The sequence below is a fragment of the Cervus canadensis genome, chromosome 14, assembly GCF_019320065.1.
Source record: "Cervus canadensis isolate Bull #8, Minnesota chromosome 14, ASM1932006v1, whole genome shotgun sequence".
Taxonomy (NCBI): domain Eukaryota; kingdom Metazoa; phylum Chordata; class Mammalia; order Artiodactyla; family Cervidae; genus Cervus; species Cervus canadensis.
The window spans coordinates 67813212-67821474 of NC_057399.1; the positions used below are offsets into that span (position 1 = coordinate 67813212).

An 8263-nucleotide genomic window follows, 5' to 3' on the forward strand; every position below is an offset into this window, starting at 1 on the left:
TTGATTGGGTCATTTATTTTTCTGGAATTGAGCTGCAGGAGTTGCTTGTATATTTCTTGAGATTAATCCTTTGTCTGTTTCTTCATTTGCTATTATTTTTTCTCCCATTCTGAGGGCTGTCTTTTCACCTTGCTTATAGTTTCCTTTGTTGTGCAAAAGCTTTTAAGTTTCATTAGGTCCCATTTGTTTATTTTTGCTTTTATTTCCAATATTCTGGGAGGTGGGTCATAGAGGATCCTGCTGTGATTATGTCGGAGAGTGTTTTGCCTATGTTCTCCTCTAGGAGTTTTATAGTTTCTGGTCTTACATTTAGATCTTTAATCCATTTTGAGTTTATTTTTGTGTATGGTGTTAGAGGTGTTCTAGTTTCATTCTTTCACAAGTGGTTAACCAGTTTTCCCAGCACCACTTGTTAAAGAGGTTGTCTTTTTTTCCATTGTATATCCTTGCCTCCTTTGTCGAAGATAAGGAAAAATATGGAACGCTTCACGAATTTGCGTGTCATCCTTGCACAGGGGCCATGCTAATCTTCTCTGTATCGTTCCAATTTTAGTATATGTGCTGCTGAAGCGAGCACAAGAATTGACTTTTGAAAGCTGATCGAACTCAGCTGCTGCACATGACTGGCAGCAATATGAAGGGAAACCCAGGCAGTGAGAAGGCCCTGAGAAGGGGCAGGAATCGACTTATTCAAGGTCCTAAAAGGAAACCAATGTGGCTGCAGTGTAGTGGCAGAAAAAATAAGGCAGTGACATGAAACCACGTGAAAGAGATGTGTAAGAATCAGATGATGTATGGCCCTATAGGTAATGTCAAGGAACCGATTATTTTTTAGAGTGATATAAAAATCACTGAATGTTTTTAAGGCAGATGTTATTATCAGACTCTAAAAAGATATGTTGACTGTATGTGTAGACTAAACAGAAGCTGGAGCTAAAATAGGAGACTGATTAGAAAGCTATTTTTCAGTTCAAGCAGATGATGATGTTGGCTTAGATTGAGTTATTGTTCAAGACACATCCACTCTTCGTCCCCCACCATGGGTTGGAATAGTCTTCCCTGCCCCACTGACTTTTAGACTGGCCATATGCTTGCTTTGGCCAGTTGAGGGTAAGAAGATATAACAGAGGCAATAGTTTTAAAGATTTTGTGGCTCAACTTGTCTGTTTTACTCCTTGGTCTGCCATGAGAAGACCACGCCCCAGGTAGCTGTCCCCGGCTCCAGAGTGACCCGTGTAGAGGGGGTAGAAGCAGAGATACTCTGGCCAAGTCAAAGAATCATGAACGAGAATCTTCTAAACTTGTAATCCACTGAGTTTTGGTTTGGTTTGGTATGCAGCATTATTGTTGAGGTGTTAGTGAAATTGGAGAGGAATTGGCAACTTTGATGTATATTTTAGTCATGGGAGGTATGAAAATTCGAGGAGCATGAAAAGGTGTGAAAATTGCAAGGAGCATGAAAAGGTGTGAAAAATGCAAGGAGCAAAAAAAAAATGACGAGGAGCATGAAAATGTATGAAAAATTCGTGAGCATGAAGAGGAGTGAAAAATGCGAGGAGCATGAAAAGGTGTGAAAGATGCGAGGAGCATGAAAAGGTGTAAAAAATGCAACGAGCATGAAAAGGTGTGAAAAATGCGAGGAGCATGAAAAGGTGTGAAAAATGCAAGGAGCAAAAAAGAAAAAGCTGAGGAGCATGAAAAGTTGTGAAAAATGCGAGGAGCATGAAAAACTGTGAAAAAAACGAGGAGCATGAAAAGCTGTGAAAAATGCGAGGAGCAAAAAAAAAATGACGAGGAGCATGAAAAGATGTGAAAAAGGCGAGAGGCATGAAAAGGTGTGAAAAATACCAGGATCATGAAGGTGTGAAAAATGCAAGGAGCAAAAAAAAAAAACAAGACGAGGAGCATGAAAAGGTGTGAAAAATGCGAGCAGCATGAAAAGGTGTGAAAAAGGCGAGGAGCATGAAAAGGTGTGAAAAATGCGAAGAGCAAAAAAAAAAAAAGACGAGGAGCATGAAAAGGTGTCAAAAATGCGAGGAGCATGAAAAGGTGTGAAAATGCGAGGAGCATGAAAAGGTGTGGAAAAGGCGAGGAGAATGAAAAAGTGTGAAAATTGCAAGGAGCATGAAAAGGTGTGAAAATTGCGAGGAGCATGAAAAGGTGTGAAAAATTCGAGGAAAATGAAAAGGTGTGAAAAATGCGAAGAGCAAACAAAAAATAAAAAAAAAACAAAGGAGCATGAAAACGTGTGAAAAATGCAACGAGCATGAAAAGTGTGAAAAATGCAAGGAGCATGAAAAGGTGTGAAAAATGAAAGGAACAGGAAAAGGTGTGAAAAATGCGAGGAGCATGAAAAGGTGTGAAAAATGCGAGGAGCATGAAAAGGAGTGAAATATGCGAGGAGTAAAAACAAAAAAGATGAGGAGCATGAAAAGGTGTGAAAAAGGCGAGGAGCATGAAAAGTTGTGAAAAATACGAGGAGCATGAAAAGGTGTCAAAATTTCTAGGAGCATGAAAAGCTGTGAAAAATGCAAGGAGCATGAGAAGGTGTGAAATATGCGAGGAGTAAAAAAAAAAAAAGATGAGGAGCATGAAAAGTTGTGAAAAATACGAGGAGCATGAAAAGGTGTCAAAATTTCTAGGAGCATGAAAAGGTGTGAAAAATGCAAGGAGCAGGAAGGTGTGAAAAATGCGAGGAGCATGAAAAGGTGTGAAAATTGCAAGGAACATGAAAAGGTGTGAAAAATACGAGGGTTATGAAAAGGTGTGAAAATTTCAAGGAGCATGAAAAGGTGTCAGAAATTCTAGGAGCATAAAAAGGTGTGAAAAATGCGAGGAGCATGAAGGTGTGAAAAATGCGAGGAGCGTGAAAAAGTGTGAAAAATGCGAGGAGCATGAAAAGGTGTGAAAAATGCGAGGAGCATGAAAAGGTGTGAAAAATGCGAGGAGCCACGAAAAGGTGTGAAAAATGCGAGAAACATGAAAGATGTGAAAAATGCACAACATTGAAAAGGTGTGAAAATACGGAGCAATGAAAAGGTGTGAAAAATGGCGAGGAGCATGAAAAGTGGTGAAATTTGAGGAGCATGAAATGGCTGTGAAATATGCGAGGAGCATGAAAATTGTGAAAAATTCGAGGAGCATGAAAAGGTGTGAAAATTGCGAGGAGCATGAAAAGATGTGAAAAATGCGAGGAGCATGAAAAGGTGTGAAAAATTCGAGGAACATGAAAAGGTGTGAAACATTCGAGGAGCATGAAAATGTGTGAAAATTGCAAGTAGCATGAAAAGGTGTGAAAAATGCAAGGAGAATGAAAAGGAATGAAAAATGCGAGGAGCAAAAAAAAAATCAACGAAGGAAGCAATGAAAATGTGTGAAAAAATTTCATGAGCAATGAAAATGTCTGAAAAATGGCGAGGAGCATGAAGAGGTGTGAAAAATGAAAAGGAGAATGAGAAGGAGTGAATAAATGCGAGGAGCAAAAAAAAAAAAAAGCGAGGACCATGGAAAGGTGTGAAAAATTCGAGGAGCATGAAAAAGGGGTGAAAAATGCGAGAGCATGAAGAAGGTTGTCAAAAAATTCGAGGAACATGAAAAGGTTGTGAAAAATGCGAGGAGCATGAAAAGGTATGAAAAATTCGAGGAACATGAAAAGGTGTGAAAAATGAGAAGAGCAAAAAAAAAAAAAAGACGAGGAGCATGAAAAGGTGTGAAAAATGCAACGAGCATGAAAACGTGTGAAAAATGCAAGGAGCATGAAAAGGTGTGGAAAACTGCGAGGAACAGGAAAAGGTGTGAAAAATATGACGAGCATGAAAAGGTGTGAAAATTTCGAGGAGCATGAAATGGTGTGAAAAATATGAAGAACATGAATAGCTGTGAAAAATGCAAGGAGCAAAATAAAAAAAGAAACACGAGGAGCATGAAAATTGTGAAAAATGCGAGGAGCATGAAAAGGTGTGAAAAATGCAAGGAGCAAGAAAAGGTGTGAAAAATGTGAGGAGCAAAAAAAAAAATACGAGGAGCATGAAAAGTGTGAAAAACAGGAGGAGCAGGAAAAGGGGAAAAAAATACGAGGAGCAAATAAAAAAAAAAAAAACAGAGAAATACGAGGAGCAGAAAAGTGGGGAAAATAAGAGAAGCATCAAAAGTGTGAAAATGAGAGGAGCAAGAAAAGTGTGAAAAATCCCAGGAGCAGGAAAATGGGAGAAAAATAAGAGGAGCAAAAAAAAAAAAAAAAAAAAAAAAAAAAGACGAGGAACATGAAAAGGTTTGAAAAATGCGAAGAGCAAAAAAAAAAAAACAGATGAGGAGCATGAAAAGGTGTGAAAAATGCAACGAGCATGAAAACGTGTGAAAAATGCAAGGAGCATGAAAAGGTGTGAAAAATGCGAGGAACAGGAAAAGGTGTGAAAAATATGACGAGCATGAAAAGGTGTGAAAATTTCGAGGAGCATGAAATGGTCTGAAAAATACGAAGAACATGAATAGCTGTGAAAAATGCAAGGAGCAAAATAAAAAAAAAGACGAGGAGCATGAAAATTGTGAAAAATGCGAGGAGCATGAAAAGGTGTGAAAAATGCAAGGAGCAAGAAAAGGTGTGAAAAATGTGAGGAGCAAAAAAAAAACGAGGAGCATGAAAAGTGTGAAAACACGAGGAGCAGGAAAAGGGGAGAAAAATACAAGGAGCAAAACAAAAAAACAGAAATATACGAGGAGCAGGAAAGTGGGGAAAATAAGAGGAGCATCAAAAGTGTGAAAATACGAGGAGCAGGAAAAGTGTGAAAAACACGAGGAGCAGTAAAAGGGGAGAAAAATACGAGGAGCAAAAAAAAAAAAACAGAGAAATACGTGGAGCAGAAAAGTGGGGAAAATAAGAGAAGCATCAAAAGTGTGAAAATGAGAGGAGCAAGAAAAGTGTGAAAAATCCCAGGAGCAGGAAAATGGGAGAAAAATACGAGGAGAAAAAAAAAAAAAAAAAAAAAAAAAAAAAAAAAAAAAAAAAAAAAAAACAGAAAAATACGAGGAGCAAAAAAAAATAAAAAACAGAAAAATACAAGGAGCAAAAAAGTGGGGAAAATAAGAGGAGCATCAAAAGTGTGAAAATACGAGGAGCAAGAAAAGTGTGAAAAATACCAGGAGCCGGAAAAGGGGAGAAAAATACGAGAAGCAAAAAAAAAAAAAAAAATTACAGAAAAATACGAGGAACAGAAAAGTGGGGAAAATAAGAGGAGCATCAAAAGTGTGAAAATACGAGCAGCAAGAAGAGTGTGAAAAACAGGAGGAGGAGAAAAAACGGGGAAAAATACGAGGAGCAAAAAAAAAAAAAAAAACAGAAAAATACCAGGAGCAGAGAAGTAGGGAAAATAAGAGAAGCATCAAAAGTGTGAAAATGCAAGGAGCAAGAAAAGTGTGAAAAATCCCAGGAGCAGGAAAATGGGAGAAAAATAAACGGAGCAAAAAAAAAAAAAGACGAGGAACATGAAAAGGTTTGAAAAATGCGAGGAGCATGAAAAGGTGTGAAAAATTCGAGGAAAATGAAAAGGTGTGAAAAATGCGAAGAGCAAACAAAAAATAAAAAAAAGACGAGGACCATGAAAAGGTGTGAAAAATGCAACGAGCATTAAAAGTGTGAAAAATGCAAGGAGCATGAAAAGGTGTGAAAAATGCAAGGAACAGGAAAAGGTGTGAAAAATATGAGGAGCATGAAAAGGTGTGAAAATTTCGCGGAGCATGAAAAGGTGTCAAAAATTCTAGGAGCATGAAATGGTGTGAAATATACGAGGAACATGAATAGCTGTGAAAAATGCGAGGAGCAAAAGAAAAAAAAAGGCGAGGAGCATGAAAATTGTGAAAAATTCGAGGAGCATGAAAAGGTGTGAAAATTGCGAGGAGCATGAAAAGGTGTGAAAAATTCGAGGAACATGAAAAGGTGTGGAAAAATACCAGGATAATGAAAAGGTGTGAAAAATGCAAGGAGCAAAAAAAAAAAAAAGGCGAGGAGCATGAAAAGGGGTGAAAAATGCGAGCAGCATGAAAAGCTGTGAAAAGTACGAAGAGCATGAAAAGCTGTGAAAAATGCGAGGAGCAAAAAAAAAATGACGAGGAGCATGAAAAGGTGTGAAAAAGGCGAGCAGCATGAAAAGGTGTGAAAAATGCGAAGAGCAAAAAAAAAAAAGACGAGGAGCATGAAAAGGTGTGAGAAATGCGAGGAGCTTGAAAAGTTGTGAAAAATTCGAGAAACATGAAAAGGTATGAAAATTCGAGGAGCATGAAAAGGTGTGAAAATTGCAAGGAGCATGAAAAGGTGTGAAAAATGCAAGGAGCAAAAAAAAAATGACGAGGAGCATGAAAATGTATGAAAAATTCATGAGCATGAAAAGGAGTGAAAAATACGAGGAGCATGAAAAGGTGTGAAAGATGCGAGGAGCATGAAAAGGTGTGAAAAATGCAACGAGCATGAAAAGGTGTGAAAAATGCGAGGAGCATGAAAAGGTGTGAAAAATGCAAGGAGAAAAAAAGAAAAAGCTGAGGAGCATGAAAAGTTGTGAAAAATGCGAGGAGCATGAAAAACTGTGAAAAAAACGAGGAGCATGAAAAGCTGTGAAAAATGCGAGGAGCAAAAAAAAAAAATGACGAGGAGCATGAAAAGATGTGAAAAAGGCGAGAGGCATGAAAAGGTGTGAAAAATACCAGGATCATGAAGGTGTGAAAAATGCAAGGAGCAAAAAAAAAAAACAAGACGAGGAGCATGAAAAGGTGTGAAAAATGCGAGCAGCATGAAAAGGTGTGAAAAAGGCGAGGAGCATGAAAAGGTGTGAAAAATGCGAAGAGCAAAAAAAAAAAAAGACGAGGAGCATGAAAAGGTGTCAAAAATGCGAGGAGCATGAAAAGGTGTGAAAATGCGAGGAGCATGAAAAGGTGTGGAAAAGACGAGGAGCATGAAAAAGTGTGAAAATTGCAAGGAGCATGAAAAGGTGTGAAAATTGCGAGGAGCATGAAAAGGTGTGAAAAATTCGAGGAAAATGAAAAGGGGTGAAAAATGCGAAGAGCAAACAAAAAATAAAAAAAAGACAAGGAGCATGAAAACGTGTGAAAAAGGCAACGAGCATGAAAAGTGTGAAAAATGCAAGGAGCATGAAAAGGTGTGAAAAATGAAAGGAACAGGAAAAGGTGTGAAAAATGCGAGGAGTAAAAACAAAAAAGAGGAGGAGCATGAAAAGGAGTGAAAAAGGCGAGGAGCATGAAAAGTTGTGAAAAATACGAGGAGCATGAAAAGGTGTCAAAATTTCTAGGAGCATGAAAAGGTGTGAAAAATGCAAGGAGCATGAGAAGGTGTGAAATATGCGAGGAGTAAAAAAAAAAAAGATGAGGAGCATGAAAAGGTGTGAAAAAGGCGAGAGGCATGAAAAGTTGTGAAAAATACGAGGAGCATGAAAAGGTGTCAAAATTTCTAGGAGCATGAAAAGGTGTGAAAAATGCAAGGAGCAGGAAGGTGTGAAAAATGCGAAGAGCATGAAAAGGTGTGAAAATTGCGAGGAATATGAAAAGGTGTGAAAAATACGAGGGTTATGAAAAGGTGTGAAAATTTCAAGGAGCATGAAAAGGTGTCAGAAATTCTAGGAGCATAAAAAGGTGTGAAAAATGCGAGGAGCATGAAGGTGTGAAAAATGCGAGGAGCGTGAAAATGTGTCAAAAATGCGAGGAGCATGAAAAGGTGTTAAAAATGCGAGGAGCATGAAAAGGTGTGAAAAATGCGAGGAGCACGAAAAGGTGTGAAAAATGCGAGGAACATGAAAAGATGTGAAAAATGCGAGCAACATGAAAAGGTGTGAAAATTACGAGGAGCATGAAAGGTGTGAAAAATGCGAGGAGCATGAAAAAGTGTGAAAATTGTGAGGAGCATGAAATGGCGTGAAAAATGCGAGGAGCATGAAAAATTGTGAAAATTGCGAGGAGCATGAAATGGTGTGAAAAATGCGAGGAGCATGAAAAGGTGTGAAAAATGCGAGGGGCATGAAAAGGGGTGAAAAATTCGAGGAACATGAAAAGGTGTGAAACATTCGAGGAGCATGAAAATGTGTGAAAATTGCAAGTAGCATGAAAAGGTGTGAAAAATGCAAGGAGAATGAAAAGGAATGAAAAATGCGAGGAGCAAAAAAAAAATCACGAGGAGCATGAAAATGTGTGAAAAATTCATGAGCATGAAAATGTCTGAAAAGTGCGAGGAGCATGAAGAGGTGTGAAAAATGAAAGGAGAAAT

At 38.1% G+C, this 8263-nt stretch overlaps 1 non-coding gene across 1 annotated transcript; it reads right to left on the reverse strand.

The window, feature by feature from the left end:
* Nucleotides 1–470: 470 nt before the first annotated feature.
* On the reverse strand, nucleotides 471–577 carry LOC122453425. The gene has a single exon (XR_006273048.1). It is a non-coding gene; the product is annotated as a U6 spliceosomal RNA (small nuclear RNA).
* Nucleotides 578–8263: the final 7686 nt, after the last annotated feature.